This window comes from Geotrypetes seraphini, chromosome 13 (genome assembly GCF_902459505.1).
Source record: "Geotrypetes seraphini chromosome 13, aGeoSer1.1, whole genome shotgun sequence".
NCBI lineage: Eukaryota > Metazoa > Chordata > Amphibia > Gymnophiona > Dermophiidae > Geotrypetes > Geotrypetes seraphini.
The window spans coordinates 18,498,797-18,522,143 of NC_047096.1; the positions used below are offsets into that span (position 1 = coordinate 18,498,797).

Consider the following 23,347-nt stretch of genomic DNA (forward strand, 5'->3'; position numbering starts at 1 on the left):
TTGACAAGTCCACTTGGAACATAAGAGTTGTCATACTGGAACACACCAAAAGGGTCATCAAGCCCAGTATTCTGTTTCCAATAGTGGCCAATCCAGGTCACAAGTGCCTGCCAAGATCCCAAACAGTAAAACACATTTTATGCTGCTTATCCTAGGAATAAGCAGTGGATTTTCCCAAGTCCATTTTAATAAAAGCTTATGAACTTTTATTTTAGGAAATTATCCAACCTTTTTTTTTTAAGTCCTGCTAAGCCAATTGCTGTCACCACATTCTCAGGTAACAAATTTCACTTAATGGATAAGACCCACCCCCAAAATCTGACAGCTCATAGATGTTACAATCACTAAATAATTAAATCCGTTAACCCCATTGCACATGGCAGGAATACCAGTTGATATAAAATACAAAAACACATTTTCTCTGTAAGGAATTTTTCCAATTGCAAAGTTTCCATGAAGGTAAACTTGTTTCTCTGAAAAGTAATTGAATACTTAAATTCCAAGTTACAAATGGTTCAGCAAGCAAGGACTAAGTTCTTCAACTAAAGAAAAACACTAGGCCAAAGCTGGTAACCCTAGACACGTCAGGAAACATTTGAACCATCTGATCACAAACGAATTGCCTCTTCATGAAGCCTGAGGAGACCAGGTACATAACATTAAACTCTCATGAATGGACACTGCCACCTAGGCCATGGATTTTTTTCTTAAACTTCTCCTGGGAAAGTCAAGATGTTTCCCCCTGTCCCTGGGGGGAAGGAAATTCCCTTCTGGGATGAGAATGGATCCCCTTCTGGGAAGAGAAGTGATAGTTAAGGATATGAGAAACCTCAGGCTCCCTGAACCCTCCCTGCTGCTTTTCCCACCTAGGTGAGAGTTATGGGGGGTTTCCCTGTCAGTAAGCCCTTTCTGCTGGGGGATCTTGAAGACAGTGTAGGACAGAATCTTTTCTCAGAGGGACTATGCCACAGTTATGTGAATCTTCCTCAGAGACAGACAGGGATATGGACAAGCAAGAGAAATGTCTAGTCTATGTCTGAAACTGGTTTGGGGATTACTAAATTTCAGGTTTCTGCCTTGCAGAGGATGGCATCCGATAATGTCAAGGATAGTCTACTTATTCACAGGAAGTTGGATTCTATGGAAAGCTTTGTAAGGGGGTATAATCACCCTGTTCTGCCTGACTAGTCACATGACATTCTACAATACACCCTCTTACCACTTCTCCCACGCCATCCATGTCCCACAAAAATATTAAAGTGCGGAAACCTCTTGAAGGACCCTTGTATATTCCAAGGCGTATTACATATCTATGAATACCAGGAGGCAATAAGAACAGGAGGAGGGAGCGGATGTGTCAACTGGGGAAAGTCTGGAGCCTTCACAGGATAATGTCCACTCGCTCCACCCTCCTTGTCTCTCTTGATTATATTTTCTGATCTTTTGCAAATGGTTCATAGACAACGGCGCGAAGGACAAAGGCGCGCCCGGACAATTGAGCGCAGCGCGGAGGCGCGCGCCACTCTAAATTACTGTTTTTAGGGCTCCGACGGGGGGGGGGGCATGGGGGGAACCCCCCCACTTTACTTAATAGACATCGCGCCGGCATTATGGGGGGCTTGGGGGGGGTTGTAACCCTCCACATTTTACTGTAAACTTAATTTTTTCCCTAAAAACAGGGAAAAAGTAAAGTTTTCAGTAAAATGTGGGGGGTTACAACCCCCCAAACCCCCCACAATGCCCCCACAACGCGGCACGATGTCTATTAAGTAAAGTGGGGGGGTTCCCCCCACACACACCCCCCCACACACACCCCCGGAGCCCTAAAAACAGTAATTTAGAGCGGCGCGCACCTCCGCGCTGCGCTCAATTGTCTGGGCGCGCCTTTGTCCCAGCGCGCTTTTGACCTGACACCTTTGCAAATGAATGTAGAGGATGCGACAGTGACATGCCTAGTTTATTTGATACCTAGGGCCAATCATGTTTTAACACCCTCCTCCTTTATATGAAAAAATTATTTTTAGTAATAATCCACGAGTCACAAAACAAGGGTGTACCTAGGAAAAAGCGGCATCTTAAACACTGCAGTAAGCACTAGATCATCAATACACCCATTGGAAAACTAAACAAGCCAGATTAGTACAGACTGATCCTAAACAGGCAATGCTAACACAAAACAATGTCTTTTTCATACACACATCCTCGCCCAGTATGGAATTAGTAATCAAACTAAAAATAGAAATATATACACAATTTAAACTGAACTGCCAAGAAGCCAGATTCTGCATACAATACACCACCACAGAAACAGTGACACATGTCCCTTAATACTGTGCAAAATATGAATATAAAGATAGCAGCTGTAAATTTGAAAAAACTGACAAACAACAATCACCACTTTACCAATTAACAAATATAAATAAAACACACAAAAAATGGAAGATACCATTTTATTGGACTAATCCATTTCTCAATTAGCTTTCAGAGGCCAAAACCTCCTTCCTCAGGTCAGTATGGTATTCTGCTGTATCGGTATCCTGTCCTGACCCGAAGAAGAACATAAGAATAGCCTTACTGGGTCAGACCAATGGTCCTTCAAGCCCAGTAGCCCGTTCACATGGTGGCCAATCTAGGTCCCTAGTACCTGGCCAAAACCCAAGGAGTAGCAACATTCCAGAACTGAGATTGTGATGTCATAATGCCTCATTCCACAGTGCCTCAGAGCCAACCTCATCAGTGATATTGTAAATGTCTAATTGTCCTATACTTGGCTTATGTAAGAATATAAGAATAGTAAATATATATTGAATACGTATTGTAGAATATAGTTACTAGCAGGGATTCATTCAGGCCACGTACATAAAAAAAGTTGACATAACATAAACTGTATGTGAAATAATAAAAGTATTAAAACGGAGAAAAATAAACCTCAATTGTGAGAGGTTGGGACTACACAAGTACCCAGCCCTCAACACATCATCACGGGTTTATAAAAAAACTCCGCATACATAGAAATAAATCGGGTTTCCATTCATATCAAATTACATTTTTTTAAGAACTTTTTTTGTATAATTGTAGCTGTAAACACCCAATTCTATGTGTTATATGTGTCAACAATTAGTAACCAGAACCCCAAGTTTGACTTTTATTATTTCACATAGTTTATGTTATGTCAACTTTTTTTATGTACGTGGCCTGAATGAATCCCTGCTAGTAACTATATTCTACAATACGTATTCAATATATATTTACTAGTCATTAGAATATAAGAATAGCCATATTGGGTCAGATCAATGATCCATCTAGCTCAGTAGTCCATTCTCACAGTGGCCAATCCAGATCCTTAGAACCTGGCCAAAACCCAAAGAGTAGCAATATTCCATGCTACCGATTCAGGGCAAGCAGAGGCTTCCCCCATGTCTTAACAGACTATGGACTTTTCCTCCAGGAAATTGTCCAAACCCTTCTTAAAACCAGCTACACTATCAACTCTTACTACAACCTCTGGCAATGCGTTCCAGAGCTTAACTATTCTCCGAGTGAAAAAATATTTCCTCCTATTGGTTTTAAAAAGTATTTCCCTGTGACTTCGAGTGTCCCCCTAGGCTTTGTAATTTTTGACAGAGTGAAAAATCAATCCACTTGTGCCTGTTCTACTCCACTCAGGATCCCTATATAGAAAAAAGGATGGAATGAAAACTTGAATGACCTTCACACTTTAAACAAGGCTTGGAGGGGTGTAGCCTGCACAGAGAGGCAGGTAGAACTTTGACCACCTTACTGGACAGACTAGATGGCGCTAGGGTTACCATATGGCTCCAGAAAAAGGAGGACGGATTGAGACATCTGGGTTTTACTTCTGTTGAAAGCAATGGAAGTAAAACTCGGATGTCTCAATCTGTCCTCCTTTTTCCTAGATGGACCACACAAATCTTTATCTGCTGTCATTTACTATGTTAATTGCCAGAATGCAGTGAATAATTTCATTTAATTTAATTCTTATATACCACTAATAACCGTGAGGTTTCTAAGCGGTTTACAAAAATGATGCATTAAAAGATACAATAAATAAAAATAAAAATAAATAAGATAGGTACTTGGAAATTCCCTAACTGTCCCAAAGGCTCACAATCTAACTAAAGTACCTGAAGAAACAATTTATGAAAAGTATAGATTAAAAATATAAAGACAGAGGTAGAGATAGAGATAGAAAAGAATATTCCAACAAGATGGCGGCCAGTTAGGTCATACAGTTTAATTTCCTATTCTTACCAGACTAACTAGAATAGATTTCTTCCTGCCTCTCTCTAACACATGCTCCATTCTTACCTTTCCTTTCATCTTTTCAACCATCTCCTTCTTTTGCTCTGCTTCACTCTTTGCCTCTCCCTTCCTTCTCCGACACTGTTGATCACCACCTAAAGCTCTCCCTCAGTATTCGGTTTCCCTATTTGCGAATTTGATTATTTGCGATTTTTTTTTCCTTCTATTTGTAGGCTGCCCGAACCTCCCCGTACCTGGTGGTCTAGCGGTGACGTGGGGCAAGAGCGATCTTCCTATGTCCTGCCCCATGCAGAGCCATCATCAAAATGGCTGCTGCGAGTTCCCGTTGTAGTCACACACTATCCTGACTAAGATTTGACACAAAAAATCTTAGTCAGGATGGTGTGCGACGAGAGGAAAGGGGGGACTATTCTTGAGAAAGCCGTGGGGCAAACATGTTGAATAACTCCCGACCTAGATTAAAAAGCTTAAAACAATAAGAAAGAAACAAGCCAATACTGAAAACAGCCATAAAGCCAAGTCCAGCACTGGTCGCCGTACATGAAGAAGGACATGGTACTACTCGAAATAGTCCAGAGACTAAAATGGTTAAAAGGCTGGATGAATTGCCGTACAGTGAGAGATTGGAGAAACTGGGCCTCTTCTCCCTTGAAAGTGGAGACTGAGAGGGGACATGATTGAAACATTCAACATACTGAAGGGAATAGACTTAGTAGATAAAGACAGATTGTTCACCCTCTCCAAGGTAGGGAGAATGAGAGGGCACTCCCTAAAGCTGAAAGGGCATAGATTCCGTACAAAGGTAAGGAAGTTTCTTCTTCACTCGGAAAGTGGTAGAAAACTGGAATGCTCTTCTGGAGTCTGTTATAGGGAAAACGCCCTCCAGGGATTCAAGACAAAGTTGGACAAGTTCCTGCTAAACTGGAACGTACGCAGGTGAGGCTGGACTCATTTAGAGCACTGGTCTTTGATCTAAGGGCCGCCGTGCGACTGACCCAGCAGTAGCAATTCTTATATTCCGGTATATATATACACGTTTATTTCGTATAACACACTATGAGCACTAAGCACTTTTCAAAATAATTGAAAAAAAGCAGGTTTGATGATTGACACATGTGCCACAATAACAGTTTTCAGTACAAATCGTAAAAATAATGACTGGTTGTAACTCTGATGAATCTATATATATATATAAAATCGGAGGTATGTATGTGTGTGTGTGTGTGTGTATGTGCCGCGATCACGCAAAAACGGCTTGACCGATTTGAACGAAACTTGGTATGCAGATCCCTCACTACCTGGGGTGATATGTTCTGGGGGTCTCGCGGCCCACCTGCACACGTGGGTGGAGCTACAAACAGAAAATCAGATTTCACCCATTCATGTCAATGGAAAAAATGTAAAAAGCTGCCATTCTCACAGTAATTCAAACTACCTGGGGTGATATGTTCTGGGGGTCTCGCGGCCCACCTGCACACGTGGCCGGAGCTACAAACGGACCAGATTTCTCCCATTCATGTCAATGGAAAAAAAGTAAAAAGCTGCCATTCTCACAGTAATTCAAAAACGGCTTGACCGATTTGAACGAACCTTGGTATGCAGATCCCTCACTACCTGGGGTGATATGTTCTGGGGGTCTCTTCATCCAAGAATTTATATGTTCTTGCTCCTGGAGGTGAAACTAAAATTGTTGTTCATAATCAAGTTTTGTGTTTGTTGTATTGTATTCATTTTGTCAAATATTTCACATTATAATTTGAATATTGTACTTTTTATAAAGCTGTAAAAAAATAATTTCATTCACCACTATAAAGTATCTTTATTTTAATCCATTTACAGTGTTATTGCTATAATTAAATACCCGTGCAACGCCGGGGCATCAGCTATCTGCTATACAAATTTCTCTTGAAATATAAACCACAGGTATATTTGCTGCTCTATGTGTTTATGGCTGTTATAGTTTAGCAGTAAAAAAACAAAAAACAAAAAAACTTTTCTGGGAATATTGGACAATACTGAATCAAATAATTGAAATCATAGTGTGGCATACAGGGGTCCTTAGAGATGTTTAGCTTAAAACTCTAACATGCACTGAGTGGCAGGCACAGGTAAAAATGTGAATTTGGGTTCAGAGAATTTTTTGGCTGCGATTTGCACCAGGCCTCAAGCCTTTCTTCTCCCTCTCCTCTCCTCCCCTTCCCCCAATCTCCCTCCGTGCTAGTTCTCATCTTTCTCAGTATTTCTTTTCTGTGTTTAAAAACCCACAGCGTACACTACCGAAAGGACGTGCTGAGGATCGAGTCGGTGCAGCGAACGGTCACCAGGATGGTCTTGGGGCTCAGGGATCTCACGTATGAAGAAAGACTAAAGAAATTGCAGCTGTACTCACTTGAGGAAAGAAGAGAACGGGGAGATATGATTGAAACGTATAAGTACATCACGGGACGCATCGAGACAGAAGAGGATATCTTCTGGCTCATGGGACCCTCGACCACCAGAGGGCATCCACTGAAAGTCAGGGGAGGGAAGTTTCATGGCGACTCCAGGAAGTACTTCTTCACCGAAAGAGTGGTGGATCATTGGAACAGACTCCCACTCCAGGTGATAGAGGCCAGCAGCGTGACGGATTTTAAGAGAAAATGGGATACTCACGTGGGATCTTTAAGGGAGTAAATTCAGGGGAGGGGATACTTGGAATGGGCAGACTTGGTGCCTTTTCTGCTGCTTTTTTCTATGTTTCTATGTTTCTATGATGGCAGATAAAGGCCAAATGGCCACAGCATCCACTATCTCCTCCTCTCCCTATTGGCTAAGGCTCTTAACATTTGCATCTCCTCTTCCTATTGGCTAAAGCTCTTTACATCTGCATTGTGAGGTCATAGGGCTTTATGGTTATAGAAACAGACTCCCACTCCAGGTGATAAAGGCCAGCAGCGTGACGGATTTTAAGAGAAAATGGGATACTCATGTGGGATCGTTAAGGGAGTAAACTCAGGGGGGAGGGACACTTGGAATGGGCAGACTTGGTGGGCTATAGCCCTTTTCTGCCGCTTTTTTCTATGTTTCTTACACCATTACGTGAGGAGGCGAGGACTGCCGTATGGCCCATAAACCCTTTCCTACACCGACGTCAGAAATAATGCAGAATAAAAATCAGAAAAGATGCTGCAGCCCTCTCACACATAGCACTGTTGTTGGAATGATGCACTTACTACGGCAACTGTTAGCAGTAAATCTGAGAGACTGAGATCATACTGCACCTTCCCTGGCTTAGGAGTGAGGTTCATTTCTGTCAATGGCATGCTCAACGCTAACCTATTTGGAGACCGCCACCGCCACCCAAGTGCTCCAAAAGGAAATCTGTTTCCTTATCAGCAACTATGGATGTGTAGTCATTGTACAATTTGTTTTCAACTCAAAATGGCAATGTACGAGTCCATACGTTGCATTTCGCTAGCTCTGTTCCAGTTACCGCTAAATTTAACAGTTGCCTTTCATTTTTGATTTGCCCTCGTACAATGCGAATATCACAAAGGCAGGTGGTACCAGTTTGTGATAGTGTTTCAAAATACCTAAACTAATCTTGTTTTGTTGCAACCAGAGCTTTTGTAGAGAATCACATAAGGTTGAGGCAAATTTTTATAGGGGAAAAGGCCGTTTTTGATGAAGAAATAGGAGAAGCTATAGCCAAATCTTCCATTTGGTAAAAGCAGTCAGCTTGTGTCCATTGTGCCAAGAAGAGACCCCGAAGACTATAGTGAGAAAGGAGCCCCTTCCCCCCCCCCCCCCCATATGGATGAACAGTTAAGTAAAATAAACTATGTCACACTTTTTGGATCCACAGTGAGAAAGAAAGGGTATCCATCACATTAACCTTCTCCTCCCCCCAAAAAAAACAACCCCCCCCAAAAAAAACCAACTGCATTCTCAATCTGCTGGAATATCCAGGACACATTGGACAGCCATAGTAGTGAGACAGAGTAGGCTTTAACAGATCTTGCACAGCATGGAGTAGCAAGGAAAAAGGCCATATTTAGGAGGAACAGATGGAAAACAGTGAAAGTGACACATCGAGCTTTTCTACTGCTGGAACTGTACAAGTCTGTCTATCTGACAGCATATACTCCCTCTCCAGGTCGAGCAGAGACATTCCTGACCAGTGGCGTAGCAAGGATAGGAGGCACCCTCTGCACCCTCTTCTCCACTCCCCCCACTCCACACTCATGCCCTCCCTTCCCACCCCCGTATCTCTTTAAATCTTCGCCAGCACATGCAGCTTCTCCAGCCTGCTGGCGTCAGCTTTCCTTCTGACATCACTTCCTGGCCCTGCAACCTGGAAGTGATTTCAGAGGGAGCCAGGCCTGTGCGAGCAGCAGGCTAGAGTAGTTGCTCATGCTGGCGAAGATTTTAGAGCGGTACGGGGTAGGGAAGAGGGGGCGCGAATGTGGCGTGGGGGTAGAGAGATAACGATGCCTCCACCAAGAAGGCACCCGGGGCGGTCCGCCCCCCCCCCTTGCCCCTTACCCCTTACTATGCCACTGCTCCTAACCAGTCTTTCATACATAGGGGTTAACATACCATACCTACAAGAAATCTGGGTAGGAGATTGAGAAAGCCCCTTTGTTTAAGAATAAACCGATTGGATTTCAATTAGAATGGTGATATACAATAGAGAATGACACGGGGAGCGATCCCCGCGGGGAACCGCGGCGTGGCTGCGGTTTGGCTGCGGGCTATGGAGACTCCATAGCCAAATCTCTGCAGACATGGGGACAAAAGTTTTCACCGCCCGCAAAAACCGTGAAAAGATTTGTCCCCGCAGGCAAATGTATCCCCTTCTACATACTGCAATTTACCGGGTCTTCACCGTGTGTTCGGTTCACTTCGGGACAGGTGTCTGATTTTTCCGGCGGCCATACTTGTCGGCCATGTGGTCTCCTCCAACCGACTTGCATGTTGCCTGACTCCGCCCCCTTCAATATTCTGGCTCCTCATTAGTCAGTTCTTTCCTGCTCAAGAAGGGGACCAATCGCTACTGCCACACATGATATTTAATGGGTTGCAGTAGCGATTGGAAATCGGGGGATTTCGGAGCTGAGAGGCAAGCCCAGGATATTTTTTGGAGTCGCTGCCTGGATTGGAGAGGAGTCACTGCTTCAGACTTGGAGGAGCTGAAATTTCATTGAAAACTTCGGCGCTACAAGTAGAGGTAAGGTGCACACTTTCCTACTACTTGCCTGCCCAGGGTTGGCGGCGGCGGCGGCGGCGGCAGGGGTGGGGGGGATTCTTTGACCGGTTGGAGACGCGAGTCTGGCTGAGCTGGGAGCTGGTTCTTTTTTTTTTTTAATCTGAGTACTATCAAGTTTATTATGTAATTTGATTAATCGCCTATTCTACATTCTAGGCGATATACAATCAATAATGAATAAATACTAGTGTAGTAGTGTGCTGTGTCCATTCCCATGGGTTACTGAATCCTATTCCTAAACATGTGCTGCAAGAATGGAGGAATCCAGCACATGTTCAGTATGTAACCCATGGGGGTTCATAGACAATTGCGCGCAAGACAATCGCGCGCGGACAAAATCGCGCAGACAATTGAGCGCAGACAACTGAGCGCAAGACAACTGAGCGCAAGACAACTGAGCGCAAGACAACTGAGCGCAAGACAACTGAGCGCAAGACAACTGAGCGCAAGACAACTGAGCGCAAGACAACTGAGCGCAATTGTCTGCGCTATTTTGTCTGCGCTATTTTGTCTGCGCTATTTTGTCTGCGCTATTTTGTCTGCGCGTTTTTGACCTGTCACCACCCATGGGAATACGTTAATAAAGATAAGTATATAAAATCATACCTGTTTGAGGCTTTTATGCATGCTGCGGTGACGGTGACGGGACGGTGAATGAGATGGCAGTGGCGGTGACGGGACGGTGAAAGGGATGGCGGTGACGGGGCGGTGAAGGGAATGGCGGTGACGGGGCGGTACAGAGGATGGTGGGACGGGGACAGATTTTTTCCCCGTGTCATTCTCTAGTATACAACAGACATGATTTTTTAAAAATGAGAAAAGAATGCTACGTTTCATCTCACATGCTTGCCTTACCAATTTTGCCAAGTCGTGCCAAACTATGTTATCCAAGCTTTGTAATGCTAGGCTCACCATACGATTTCTCACCATATCATGTTGTACCATGCTTTGTTAACTAAGTTTTGCCATCCCTGTCAGACAACATTTTCCATGCTATCTTCTACTATACTGTTTACCGTATTTGGTTTTATAGCCCAGAACAGGTTAAATCAATACATTCACAACATTCGGCTGAGGAGGGAGAAGGAAATTGGAGGTGCGTTCACAATATATTGGAGGCAGAGTATCAGGGTACCTTCACAATACACTGGGGAAGAGGAGAGAGGATTAATATGTCCGAGAGCGTGGCGTAGGGGTTGGAACTGCAGCCTTGGCATCCTGGAGTTGTGGGTTCCGACATGCGATGCTCCTTGTGACCCTGGGCAGTCACTTGCCCCCCCTCCCCCCAGTGTCCCAGGTATATTAGATAGATTGCGAGCCCACCGGGCCAGACAGGTAAACTGTTCTGAGCTCCCCTGGGAGAAGGGTATAGAAAATTGAATGAATAAATAAATATGAGTATCAACTGGTCCTACAAGGCAATACGTGTATATTTAGTAAGAATATTTAGTAGTACCATCTTGTTTGATGGCACAATCATCAGAAAATAAATGGTCTAAGAAAGAAATGAAAGAGTAAAAGGACCCCGGAGGCCCAGCAACAAGCCTGCCTAGTAAGAAACCGAAATAAAGAAATTTGACTTAAAAAACAATGTAAGCTCAACATTTTCCTCCAACTTTAGCACAAATGGCATTTTTCTATCTCTAGCATTCTCCCCCACCCTAGAGAATGACGGAGACAAATTTGTCTCCGTCCCTGCAGGAACTCAATTTCCCTGTGAGTTTTGTCGCTGCTTGTGCAGTTGAGGACAGAGCTTGTAGGAATGGGGCAGGGACAGGAAAAGAACTCGCTGGGACAAGATGGGAAAATGAGTTCCCATAGGGATGGGGAAAAATTTGTCCCTGTATCATTCTCTACCCCAATCCCACCCCACCCCTTCTTGGCTAGTCATAGGGACAGCCCTTGACAAGGGACCCCAGGCTGCAGCCCCCTGCAACCTGACAGATGTATTTTACGTCCTGAGTCAGTGAGTAGGCTCTGCTGTTGAGTGGCAGCTGGGGCCATTCCACTTCCCTCAACAGAAGAGGAGGGGGGGGGGGTTGTGTAAATACAGTCTTAGGAACATTCCCAAAGAGGGAGGTGAGAACAGTCTGCAACTCCCTGGTACTTTTTCTGGCACTGGTGCTAGTCCAATTCACCTCTTATCCAAACACTCTGTATAACACACACAGCCCATTCGGTGCCAGAATCTATATCAATTCAGAGCTTATCCAGTCCTAGCAACCCAATAGTCAACGGCATTGAATATCATCAGCACCTGGCCCACTCTGCATAATTTAAGGAGGTAGGTGCCTCTCCTGCCCGCTTAAACCCATGCTGAAAAGTTAGGGTGAAGCATACTTTTGATTCATCTTCATGCAGAAGCTACCTTAAAAAGGTTTAAACCACTGCTAAAAACACACTCTTTAAAATTGCTTTTGAAGGACACCTTCTGAAATAATAAAACTATCTTATAAATTTTTTTATTAGCTGTCTGTTTGTCTTGGTATGATTATCTGTTTTCTTTTCTAGTTCTTTATATGGATCTTGGGTTTTTGCAAACCACTGTAATCCCAACTGGCTAAGAGGTACACCAAATTAAACTAAACCAAAAACCTGTACATCTTGACAAAAGAGAGCATGGAAGAGCACGTCATTCTTCCCTCTTGCTGGTTCTGTGCTTACCTTTGGCACTTGCATTTTAATATCTGTCACTTTCTGCTCACGGTAGAAATCATTAGCATTTCCGCCAGGGCTAGAAATTCTGCGAGACACACCCAGATTCAAGTACTATACCAGATCCGGCTGAAGAGGCTCCTCAGAAGAAAGGGAGTACCAGCCATAGTGCAACAGAGACATCTACTGACCAGCTAAGAGTGTAAGCCGTGGGCCAGGCTGCTCCACCCCAGGACAATCATCTCAATGGTTGAGCTAGACTAGAAGAATTTAAAATGTGAACCCTCTATTTAGCTTAGAATAAAGGCATATGGTGTTAGTTCCAGTTGGATTAATTTCCCAATTTAACTGGAAGCCCAAAGAAATAGAAACAAACTTACAGGTAACAAAACACATACATACAGCTGAATGTAAAATAGATTCATATGTTGTGCCAGGGCCTGCTCACCTAGCTTGCCTCTCCCTCCTCCAGTGTCTCAGTTGTGAACTACGGAGGATTGCTTTCTCTCATAGTACATCCTGAAATCCACATTAGAGAATGATGCGGGAACAAATTTTTCCCCGTAACTCAATTTCCCTGTCCCGTCCCCGTAACAGGGACGTGACAATTTTGCTGTTCCTGCCCCATTCCTGTAAGCTCTGCCTAAACCACACAAGCCTTGAACACTTATGATTTTAAAGTGTTTGAAGCTTGTGCCGATGAGAACGGAGGTTGCAGGAATGGGGCAGGGACAAGAAAAGAACTCGCCAGGATGGTATGGGAAAATGAGTTCCCGTGGGGAAAATTTGTCCCCGCGTCATTCTCTAATCCACATTGCTGTGGGTGGTACTGGAATCACAGGGAGCCTCAGGATTATAGGACCAGGAATGAAGGTTTAGAAAGGTGTTATTTTTTCAGATCTACAAAGATTAGTTAGGAATGGATTTCAAACCAAATATTTGGCATGCAGAGACAGTTTCTGTTTAATTACAAGGAAGGGGAGAAAAGGGAGAGGTTCCAGTATGGTTGTTGTTTTTTTTATGAGCCCAGTGATTTCCTCCTGATCTTTTAATGTCCCAGCTCATTCAGAACCTGGGCTAGGAGCTGGCACACAAGGCTTCATTCACACCTTGCCAGGGATTCTTCCCATTTCATATCCTCTCAGACTGGCTGCTGTCGGAGACAGGACGCTGGGCTCGGTAGACCTTGGTCTGGCTTTACTTCATGTTCTAATTTACCTGGCCAACGCACTAGTCACTGTCCTTAGCCAGTAGCCCACACACCAGAGCTCCTTCTGAAACCCTGCAATCACAAGCCTTAAATCTCACCTTCAAGAGAAAGGTAAGAAATAGCTGCAGCAGCAGCAATCCAAAAAATTCTTAAGAAGGAACCACCAAGCAGACCACAGAGTGGCTGAACCGTTCATTCAAGTCTATTAAAAACAACCACCTTTGATAGAAAAGGGTTAAAAAGTCTGATGTTTTGGCAGCAGACTGCCTGCATCAGGGGCAGGTTAGGTCCTTATCATAGGGACAAGTAAAACACCTTACAATAGGACATTCAAAGCATAAAGTTTGCTTGCACTAAAAGTCAACGTAAATACCTAAACTCATAAAACAGTCAAAAACAAGCCTATCCGTAATGCAAGCAATCTGCTGAAAACAAGTCAGGATTTTAAAAACAATTTTCTTTCATTTTTTTTTTTTTTATAAACTTTATTGAACTATTCAGTCACTAGTTGATCTCTTTGGCTGCTCCTCGTTGGAATCTCACCACCAAGTGTCATCATTGGAAAGCGGAGACTCAGAGGAGACATAAGAGACCTTCAAGATCATGAAGGGCATAGAGAAGGTAGAAAGGGACAGATTCTTTTGCCTACTGGGAACCACTAGAACAAGGGGGCACTCAGAGAAATTGAAAGGGGACAGGTTTAGAACCAATGCTAGGAAATTCTTTTTCACTCAGAGGGTGGTGGACATCTGGAATGCGCTTCCGGAGGCTGTGATAGGACAGAGTACACTATCGGGTTTCAAGGAAGGATTAGATAAATTCCTGAAGGATTCGGGGATTGAGGGATATAGATGGAGGTAGAGTTAGAGGGACAAGGGGGACAAAATGATTTGGACAAGGATCACCTTACAGGTCAAGGACCTGCTGGGCGCGATGGACCTCTGGTCTGACCCAGCGGAGGCAACTTCTTATGTTCTTAATCCTTCCTTCATGAAGGCTGTAAACATGGTTTTCACTAGCTGGCCCAGGAAGCAGAAGACTTGATCCAGGATTCTAATCCAGATTTTCCATATGACAGTGCAGAGCACTGCTTTGAGTCATCAGCCAGCCTTGCTGGAGGTGCAGTGCGATTTTGAAACACCAAATCAGCCTGGCATTCATCACAGAGAAAGATTTGCTACTCAGCTGTGGCATGAGAAGCATGGCACTTGCTAACACCATCAGCGAGAGAACAGTTCGTGCCACCCTGAAAATGGGAAGACTCAAAAAGCTCTAGGTTACCAAGGATATTTTCACACAATAATTTCCTTTCAAGCCACACGCTGGCACATCTCACCCACCGACACTCCTAGAGAATAAATTCTGCTGCTCTGTGTTAAGTTTCCAGTTCCTGCAGAAGCCTCAGAGGTATGTGCCCCTTCGTAACATGTTTCTAGTACCCAGTCTAATAAAAAAAAAAAAACACCCAACTCTTAGAACGGAGAAGAAAGAATGTTTTCATGCTATAATTAAAAGTTGGGCAAACTTCAGGCTGGAGGATGGGCAACCAAGGAAGCACTGAAAACATTCATTATCTCTGTAAAGGCGTCATCCACACCCAGCTGGTTTCATTGATTTTCTTCAAACAAATACTCACATCTACTGAAACAAGCACACAGTGGATGGTAGATAATTTTATAATGGGGCACATAGGTGTATTTATCAAAGTACCCTAAAGAAAGTCAACAGAAAATCGTGTGCCAAAGCATGTTCATACAAGCCAATCCCAGCCTCACTCTGCAAATTCCCTACGCCGTAAGACCGCCTACGCGTATTTGCACTTAAAAGCAGGTGCTATGTATCTGTGCATCCATTTTCATCACCATGAAATTTCAAACTTAGGCCCCGTTTTTCAAAGCCATATTAGGCTTTTTTATTGCATAGAATTCCTATGAGCGTTGGAGCTAATACCGCTGTGGCCGGCAATAAAAAAACCTAACGTGGCTTCGTAACAGGGGGGGGGGAAGAGGGGAGGGGGGTGGAGAAGGAGTTCTGTCAAATGTTAGTTTTCAAGGGCCAATTACACCAAAGAATGCTTGTCTGAGTGGTTGTATCCTTATGCACACATTCATAACATTGACGGACTCTTGCACATGCAATGTACATGTCATCTATTCTAGTGTACGTATACTTATGGTACACAGTTTTGAGAGACACTGCCATAGAGTATCCAAAATAGATAGCAATAACATGTCCGTACTCTGCCCCCCTTTGGGTTGAGGAGTAGTCTAATGGTTCAGAGTGCTGGGCTTGGAATCCAGGGGTGCCTGGCTCAAATCCCACCGTGGCTCTTTGTGATCTTGAGCAAGTTGTCTAACCCTCCATTGCCTAAGGTTCAAAATTAGATTGTAAATCCTCCAAGGATAGGAAAATATATAACGTACCTTGTGCTATTACTAAAAAAAAAAAAAAAAAAAGTGAGGAAAATTCAAATGTAACCCTGGTCTCACTCACACTCTTTTGGGCACCAGCTAGCTCTTTGGGACAGGTACAAAACAAGTCTGTTTTTCAAGCTGGATTATTTTCTCTGGGGTCAATCGATTCACACAATCTTTACTTAATGGGGGGTGGGGGGGAATCAAGCCGAGACTGATGAAAAATTAATAACTTGAACTTTACTTAAAGACCTAAGTTGCAGTTCTAAACTTTCAAACTATTTACAAGGCAGATATTCAAATCTAATTTTTCAATCACAGTTCCAGTACAAAGGTCACTTTAGCAAATCCCTCATTGTGTTTTCAATCCCTACATACAATCCTTTCGATATTCACAGTAAGTCACTAAGGGTCCTACCCTCTTCTCTCAGCCCAGGGTCACCTTTTCTTCCCCACCAAAGTGAAACACTCCACTACTTGCTCTTTTGGCAAACTCACTCAGACTCTCACAGCACAACCAGGGGTCTTCCTGAGTACTTAGACTCTGGCGGGAGATCATAATAACCAAAAGCCCCAATCTCTCCTAGCACAACCCTTTTACTCACTACTCCCCCCTCCCATTCAGGTCAGGGTCCTCCAGCTCCACCCACTTAACTCTTCACGCACTCATACACACTCTCAGTGACTCCCAGAAGAATTTCCTGTTTCCATGCTCTTTAGCAGAGGCATTCTTCTGGGGGAATCACGCATACACACAAAAATTTTTTTTAAATGTCGACACCCTCTAAAAATCCTGAAGTTCATTCAGAACCAGATTCAATTATTCACCCCTCCAAAAAAGGGATGGTTATTCAAATCAAATTCATCCAATGAGGGTTTTTTAAAAATAGTTTGGACCCAAGCCTTTATAAACTGATATGAGGGTTTTTTTATGCTTACTGTAAATAAATACAGTATAATCTCATTATAATGGACTTCAAGGGACCTGGAAAAACAGTCCATTATATCCAGTGTTGCATTTTTTTAAAAACTTTTATTTAGGTCAACTGAAACAACGTACAATCAATGAACGACAGTCACTGCACAAGCGTATCAGCAACATCAATAATAAAACTCAGCAAAACATTGGTACGGCACGAAACGATTGCAAAACCAGAACACTAAAAGATGTTCTAAATCATTATGTTGTACTTTACTGGAAAGAAAAATAATCTGTCATTTTCTTCTGGGCTGCATTTTTACTATATCACCGGCATGCCACATGCCTTGTAAGCAGAGCCTGCATGTCTGTTATAGCCGAACAAAACTACAGCTAAAAGCGGCTCTGGGAACCAAATTGATTGTCCGTTATATCTGAAAGTCCGTTAGAGGCAATGATTTTCTGCACGTTTATAAAGGCGCACAGCTGGGACCAGCGGACCTTGTCCGCTGTAGACGAAGTTCCATTACAAGCGAGTCCGTTATAACGAGATTATACTGTACTCAAATAGAAACCTATATTTTTGGGCCAAAAGAAATGGGCCCCCCCAAAAATGGGGGTCTTGGTTTGTATTCGAGTTTTCCCCATTCAAACCCATCAAACCTCTCCCTGGGCCTACCTTAAGCCCTGCTGATCCAGTGGTGAGCCAGAGCAAGAGCAATCCTCCTATGCTTCTGCCCCATGCAGTCTCACTACTCAAAATAGCTGACACAAGTTTCCACAATGCTATTTACTGCCTTTTCATTGACTAGTAGTCTTAAGTATAATTCCCTTATCTGTCCCTGCAGGCTCACAATCTTAACTGTGGTATCTGGGGCAATTTAAGCGTTGAGTGACTTGCCCAGAGTCACAAGAAGCAGGCTGGGATTGAACTCACTAGGCCACTCATTCCACAGCAACCTCGCAAGACCGATGTGAGTTTGGTTTATTTTCGAGTCAACCTTTTATTCTCCTTTTTTTTTTTTTTGGGGGGGGGGGGGAGAAAATGTTACCTTGGTTTATATTTGAGCTTATACAGTATGGTACATACAGCCAGACTTATACAAATCATGGTGGTGTTCAATAATCAATAAAATGCCAAAAGAAAGGAAGTGCGGCAAAATTGTAGGGGGGGGGGAAATAAAATTTGGTTTATATTTGAGCATATACAGTCTGGTATATACAGCCAGACTTATACAAATCATGGTGGTGTTCAATAATCAATAAAATGCCAAAAGAAAGGAAGTGCGGCAAAATTGTAGGGGGGAAAAATAAAAATAAAAAAAAAGCAACACATTCATACCAAGCCATTTAACAATCTACTTGCACAACATCAATACATCAGTATTCAGCAGCATACCTTGAAATTCAATCTCAACCCTTCTGGAATAAGTCCTATAAATAAATATGTTTTTAATGTTCAATAATCTTTATTGAGTTTTAAAAAATAATATACATAAAAATCTTACAAAGAATATCATCGCAACTCAGTTAACATAAATTCAAAGAAAACAACAATCAATTATCATCACAATACAAACACGATAAAGTACCTCCCAACACACTCTCCTCATCTTGAATTTCCTTAAACTACTCTCTGCATAGATTAAAAATGGGCAGCTTATTCCCCAACGAGAGTGCTAACCAACCTAAAAGCACGCTGTTGTATAGATACCCACTGGGCCTTGGATGGCTGAAGTATCACCATCCTATAATCAGACAGGGATCTTAAAAGCTCTGCCAGGAATATAAGAGAGTGCTGAAGAGGCCAAATAAGATGGAACATAATGATAATAGGCTCTATGGGAAAGCAGTAACACCATAATTTAAAAAGGCAATCCTATACTTAATAGGTAACCATGAAAGCATAAAAATAATGGAGTTGCATATCGCACGCCTTTCGTTGTCTACTGAATGTATTGCTATATTTGTAAAGTCGGCCATTGCTTCAAACAATAATCAGACTACCCCAAATAAATCATATTTCCACAGTCAATATGCAAAATGAGTAACACATGAAACTAAGAATGTGACGTATCTTCATCCACAGGGTTGATCCAGTCCTGGATTTAGCCCATTGCATGCAGGGACTTGTAGTTCTGATGCCCTATTATAGTCCCTGAGAACAGCAAGACTACAATTTCCAGCATGCACCAGGGTGCAAATCTGAATCTAGTTGGCAGCTTAAATAAATGCATCAAAAAAACCATTCAGCATTTTGCGATATCTAACACTAGAGTGTCAAACTGCAATCCTGGAGGGCTGCAAATCAAGTTTTCTGGCTATTACTAACAATCTGCATATAACATGAAAATATACATCATGCATATTCATTAGGGATATCCTGAAAGCCAGGCTTTTTGGCCATCTAGGATTGCAGTTTGACACCCTCAGTCCCTTTTCCAACTAATTCCCCCCTCCCCCTTTATATCAAACTACACTAGAGGTTTTTGGTGTGAGCCAGGGAGGTAAGTGCTCTGACGCTCCCAGGAATTCTATGAGCATCTGAGCATTTACTGCGCTGGCTCTAGCACAGCTTAATAAAAGGGGCCCTTATCATTGGTGTAGTAAGTGTAGGAGGCACCTGGGGTGGTGGTGTCCCCCGCACCCTCCTCTCCATGCCCACACTCCTAACACGCACCCCTTGCTCTTTCCTGCTCACAATCCACACTCATGCTCTCCCTTCCCCTGTACCTCTAAATCTTCGCCAGCGCGAGTAGCATCTCCAGCATGCTCCTGGCGTTAGCAGTGGATTTCCCTCTGATGTCACTTCCTGGTCCAGTGACCTGGAAGTGATTCAGAGGGAAACCCAGGTGGTGCAAGCAACAGGCAGGAGAAGTTGCCCATGCTCACAAGATCTACAGAGGTACGGGGTGGGGGATGGTGCGGGTATGGTAGGGTTGGCAGGGCAGAAAGGTGCTGGCACCTGGGGCGGTCTGTACCCCCTGCCCCTTCCCCCTTACTAAACCACTGGTCCTTATTGACAATGCTCAACCACAGCCTTGGGTCTAACTCGCGGCCTGCCAGATACTATTTTGAGGCCCTCAGTATGTTTATCATAATCACAAAAGTAAAATAAAATAGTTTCTTGATCAAACGTCTCTTTAGCTATAAATGACAATATTATTATTAAGACTTAGCCAAAATGAAAGATTTATAAACTATAAAGAGTTTTACCTCATGCAAAATTGCCATTTCTTTGATAAGACATTAACTATTTTTTTCTGAGGCCCTCCAAGTACCTACAAATCCAAAATGTGACCCTGCAAAGGGTTTGAGTTTGAGACCACTGGTCTAGAGCAGGGGTCTCAAAGTCCCTCCTTGAGAGCCGCAATCCAGTCGGGTTTTCAGGATTTCCCCAATGAATATGCATGAGATCTATGTACATGCATTGCTTTCAATGCATATTCATTGGGGAAATCCTGAAAACCCGACTGGATTGCGGCCCTCGAGGACGGACTTTGAGATCCCTGGTCTAGAGCCATTGCAATGGTGGCAGGTGTCCTAGACCAGTGGTTCCCAACCCTGTCCTAGAGGACCACCAGGCCAATCGGGTTTTCGGGATAGCCCTAATGAATATACATGGTGCAGATTTGCATACCTGTCACATCCATTATATGCAAATCTCTCTCATGCATATTCATTAGGGCTAGCCTGAAAACCTGATTGGCCTCATGGTCATGGGAACCACTGCTCTAGACTACATTAACTCTAAGCCTTACACCCCTCCCCCACTAATTTATTTTCAGGACCATAGCTTGTAGCCCTCCCCAAGATGCTGATAACTAAACTCAACAAACAGAAAAGTCCTATAAAAAAATGCAGGTTAAACTATCTGCTGATGGTTCTCTGAGTTTCTGGTCTGTCAGAGTTGATCTTTGCTGCCCTAGGCAACCGCCTGGTGTTTCCTCTGCTTGAACCAGGTCAGAGACTGTTCAACACTGGTTCCTACACCCATCCTAGAGGGCCCCTAGCACTCTGAATATGACATGCAGGAGACAGCTTGGAATGCATATTCATTGGGAAGGCAAATCTCATGCATATTTATTGTGAATATTTAAAGAAAGTAGAGTGGTTTAATTAGCTCCTCTAAAACCACTAAGCTAAAGAATCCTGCCTGTACCAGTGGGTCTGCAGTGTCTCTGCCCATTCACCCTGGTGCAATATACTCGGGTATTGGCCCAGTCTCGTATACAGTTACAGGCTCCATGGCCAGCTCTTATCTAGCTCTCCCCACTATCATTCAATCCCACATCATTACCAAGGCTTCTAATAGTAAACTTTGCCCTCTGCCAATACATAGTCCTCCATGATGTAACCCACATATGCCATGTTTAAAACCAGACATCTTAAAGCAAGGCCTGATTGGAAATGAACCCAGTCTATACACACACCAGCAGCATGTAACGCTGCAGGCACAGAGGCTCTGCAATGCCACACGGGCACAAAATGCACAGCGGTACCAGCCAGCCCCCGACTTTTTAAGAGCTACCGGGACTAAGCCGTTTACCCCATAGGACCCCCCCAAATGAGAGATACCTCATCAGACCCTAGATTAGCACGGGAGAATGCGAAGAGTTAACCAAAAAGCCGGACTGGCTTCCTGACATGGAGCTCGTAGGCATCTCAGCACCCAAAGGAACGAGTAAGACGGCTAGAAACTTACCGGGGCGGGGGCTGGAATGAGGCTCGGGGCAGGTGGCACTGCTGGAATCCCTGGTGCCCGATGGCGCACCTGGCACGGGGCACCGGGCGGCTTCCTTCACCGGGGAGCTCAGCGCTCGCTCGCCGCCTGCCTGGAAGAAGGGAGGAAAGGAGGGAGGGAAGGAAGGGGGGGAGGTAAAGATCAGCGAACAGATTCCAGAGGCAGCTTGAGCCGCCCAATCAGCGCCAGGTGAAAAGAGGGCTTAAGGCAGCCTGCCACTGCCGCCTGGACACCACCACAAGGAGAGCTCTCGCCTTCTTCCCTTTATTTTATCTCTCTCCCTCCTTCATTGTTTGCCTCTCACCTGGCTCATTAATCCCCTCCCTCCCCCCACCTCTGTCGACCTGTCCTTTGCAATCGAGTCTTGGACAATATTAATAGGTGAAAAGAGGAGGCCGAGCAAGTTTGATTACATAAGGAGAGAAAAGAATACAGGCGTTCACAGCCCAGTCCTTGGGACGAGACTGGGTTTCAAGATATCCACAATGAATGTGCAGGAGAGAAATTTGCATGCAAATCTAGCTCATGCATATTCATTGGATATAATCACTGAGAACCCCTTGGTTTGTTTTTTTATTATTTATTTATAGAATTTACACATTTATTATCAAGCATATCATCTTGTACAGAAAGTGAGATCAAGAAAACATAATAATATTATTATTTACTCTCAAACCTGAAAAGAAATCAAAATTTTAGAAGAAAATAAACATCATAACTTAATCACACACTAGTCCTCAAATTAGGATCCAGGATTAACGATAAGAGTAGAAATTAAATTAAAGAATATTTTAACAGGGAAAATCTCTTAAACTGCTACTGATAAGTGAGCTAATTATTATTACAAGGGTACAGATGGGGGAAGGGGTAAAACGCGGACCTGACGGACCTGACGGACCTCGCGGATCTAAACCCGTATGGCCTTAAAAATCTGAGGTCCGTGTCGGTCCGTGTCCCTGCCACTTGTAGTTTCTGTCGCTGACAGACCATGATTGAGATTTTAGCGCTGACGGATCCGTCTCAGCATAGGGAGGGAAAAGTGTTAGGATCCGTCAGCGCTAAAAATCTCTTCGAGGTCTGTCTGAGCCAGAGACTCGTGCTGGAGTTTGGAGACTTCTTTTCCCCGCTCTCTTGGCTTCTGCTCTGCCGCTCCAGCACGAGTCTCTGGCTCTGACAGACCTGGAAGAGATTTTTAGCGCTGACGGATCCTAACACTTTTCCCTCCCTATGCTGAGACGGACCCGTCAGCGCTCAAATCTCAATCAAGGTCTGTCAGCGACAGAAACTACAAGCGCCACGGACACGGACCGACACGGACCTCATATTTTTAAGGCCGTACGGGTTTAGATCCGCGAGGTCCGTCAGGTCCGTGAGGTCCGTGGTTCTACAAATACATATTTCAAGGAACGGTATCTGATGACACATTTACAAGGGTACCTAAGAAAGAAAAGACCCCCTATCTGAGTCACTCCTGGTTTTAACATTAAAAATTCCCTTCTTCTCTTCTGAGTTTCTCTCGAGACATCAGGAAATATCTGAATATGGAACCCCAGAAAGTCCTTGGATCTGTTTTTAAAGAAAAGTTTAAGAATGAACCCCTTGGTTTAACAAAAATGCGCTTGCTTCTCAAGCCACTGGGGTTTTCAGTGCTATAGCCAGGACTATGCAGTGAATATTCAATATATACACATGTATCTCATGCATATTCATGTGCTGTAGCAATCCTGAAAGCCTCACTGGCTAGGTGTGCCTCCAGGAGAGGGTTGAGAACCCCTGGTGTATGGGATGAGTAGAACAGAGGTTCTCAAGCCATATATGGGACACATCAACCCAATCTGGTTTTCAAGATACCCATATTGAATATGCAGGAGAG

General features: G+C 43.8%; 1 protein-coding gene across 3 annotated transcripts in view; it reads right to left on the minus strand.

Moving 5' to 3' along the window:
* PACSIN1 (protein kinase C and casein kinase substrate in neurons 1) overlaps nt 1-21,787 on the minus strand; it is a 101,761-nt gene extending 79,974 nt beyond the window's left edge. For all 3 annotated transcript variants that reach the window (XM_033919132.1, XM_033919130.1, XM_033919131.1), the window contains exon 1: nt 21,436-21,787. The gene's annotated coding sequence lies outside the window, so the exon portion shown is untranslated. The remainder of the gene's footprint in view (nt 1-21,435) is intronic.
* Between the last annotated feature and the right edge of the window lie 1,560 nt (nt 21,788-23,347).